Here is a 2,562-nt window from a genome sequence, read left to right as displayed (position 1 = left end):
CTATTCTTATGTCGACTTCACATTATCTCGCCAAGTAAATTCAAGTTACAAAGATGAAAGTAATAACAAGTTCTGTGGGACAGACATGCTCACACCTGTCTGTCATCCCAGGAGTTGAAAGGCTGAAGCTGAAGAGTCCCAAATTCAAGGCCAGCCTGAACAACAAAGGTGAGCTCCAGGCCAGTCTGGACTAAGATAGTCTCATTTTTTTTATTTTTAATCTTTGAAAATTTTTAAATTTTTAGTTCTTTTAAAACATTGAGAACATTATCTGGGGAGATGATTTCATTGGTAAGTGTGCTTACACTAGGGGACCCAAGTTCAGATTCTCACCACCGCATGAAAACTCAAGTATGATTGCTCGTACCTATAAGCCCAGGAATGGGGGAGCATAGACAGATCCTGAGAGCTCACTGGCTAGCCAGCCTAGCCCAATGACAGCAATGCCTGGTTCACTGGGTGAGTCTATTTCAAAGTAACCAGATAAATAGCAATACAGTATAATGTCAAGATGTCCTGCTGTGACTTCCACATGTACACACAGTGCTGTATATGCCACACTGTAACATACATGCAACACACACACGAATTAATAAGGTCTAGCCCACACAACCTTTACCACTCCTTTTATCAGGATATAGAGCTGATTTTAAAACACCTTGAGTTTGGCCTGGGAGCCTGATTTCAGCAATAGAAAGTTAGAGAGAGTGATCTTTTCAAGGGTTGGTGTGTGGGTTTCAGAAAGTCTTATGGTGACGATCTTCAGTCTTGAATTACTGTTTTGAACGCACCGTATAAGGAAACAGATCTGATGTGCTGAAGTGGAGTTGAAGGCCACATAGTGTATGTAGCACAGGTAGCTGATCAGAAACCAATCTGCTGCTGCTCAAGAAGGAATCATAGCAGACATGAAGCAGACCTCAGTTCTCCTGACCACTAATCTCACAGCCTAGAGAACATGCTTAGAATAGCACCCTCCCTCCACAGGAGATAGATGTGTGATCAGAACTGGTACAAGCAGAAGACCAGGACAGACATCAACACACAGACCTCTAGTTCCAACAGTTATCAACTGCTGGATGTTTATAAACAAGTTAAATGATCGTTGGCCTTCAATTCTTCACCTACAGAACCAGCAGGTGGTGGAGAAAAACCCACACATCCCCTTTAAGTTCAGTGGTGTGACTCAAAAGCACACGTTCCTTGTTCTTCACTGTGGAGTGTGTGACCAGTGGGTAGGTGTGAGAGGAGTGTGTGTGTGTGTGTGGGGGGGTGTCATTCATTCTGTCAGTGTACCTTGTTCTAAGTTATACCTATGGGTTGTCCCATTGTGAGCCTCTCACGGGTTGTCCCACTGTGAGCCTCTCTTATACTGAACAGGTTGTCCTGCTGTGATCTACCCTTTATGGTTTAGTTGGGTTTGAGCTCAGAATAATCACTCTGGGCAACAGGCCACAAAAAAAGGGACAGTGACACAAGGTAGCAAGTCCTCTCCTCTGGAAACGCAACTTCTAAGTTCGCCTCTATTCTCATAGGTCTTAACAATGGTGTAACACTTCCTTCCTGGTGTTTTCGGCTTAGCTAATGCCATGCATGAGTGACCATGATGGCAAAAGATGACAGAGGAGACTCAATTCTGGGAGATACAATTCTGTTTACAACCTCATTTCCCCCAAACCCAGTGTGCTGTGGCTCTCTTCTATACATGAACATCTTTGCCTTTTCATCATAGTAAACAAAAATCCAATATTATAAGCACACATGCAGTACTATAGAGGTGTAGTTTAGGTTATGTCACAAAATAGACCCCTTTACCTCAAATTGAGTTATTCACATACAGCATAACCCATGTTATTCACACCCAGCAATGGAACAAAGAAACGCATTCTACATCAATGACTAGATCTTCATTCTTCTTTTTTTATTAGATATTTTCATTATATACATTTCAAATACTATCCTGAAAGTTCCCTATACCCTCCCTCCGCCCTGCTCCCCTACCCACCCACTCCCACTTCTTGGCCCTGGCATTCCCCTGTACTGGGGCATATAAAGTTTGCAATACCAAGGAGCCTCTCTTCCCAGTGATGGCTGACTAGGCCATCTTCTGTTACATATGCAGCTAGAGACATGCGCTCTGGGGTAGTGGTTAGTTCATATTGTTGTTTCTCCTAAGGGTTGCAGACCCCTTCAGCTCCTTGGGTGCTTTCTCTAGCTTCTCCATTGGGGGCCCTGTGTTCCATCCTATAGATGACTGTGAGCATCCACTTCCATATTTGCCAGGCACTGGCATAGCCTCACAAAAGACAGCTATAACAGGGCCCCTTCAGCAAAATCTTGCTGGCATATGCTATAGTGTCTGCGTTTGGTGGCTGATTATAGGATGGATCCCCTGGTGGGGTAGTCTCTGGATAGTCCATCCTTTCATCTTAACTCAAAACTTTGTCTCTGTAACTCCTTTCATGCGTATTTTGTTCCCTATTCTAAGGAGGAATGAAGTATCCACCCATTGGTCTTCACTCTTCTTGATTTTCTTGTGTTTTGCAAATTGTATCTTGGGTG

The sequence above is a fragment of the Mus caroli genome, chromosome 16 (assembly GCF_900094665.2).
Source record: "Mus caroli chromosome 16, CAROLI_EIJ_v1.1, whole genome shotgun sequence".
Classification (NCBI taxonomy): domain Eukaryota; kingdom Metazoa; phylum Chordata; class Mammalia; order Rodentia; family Muridae; genus Mus; species Mus caroli.
Note: the sequence above shows the minus strand (reverse complement) of the source record.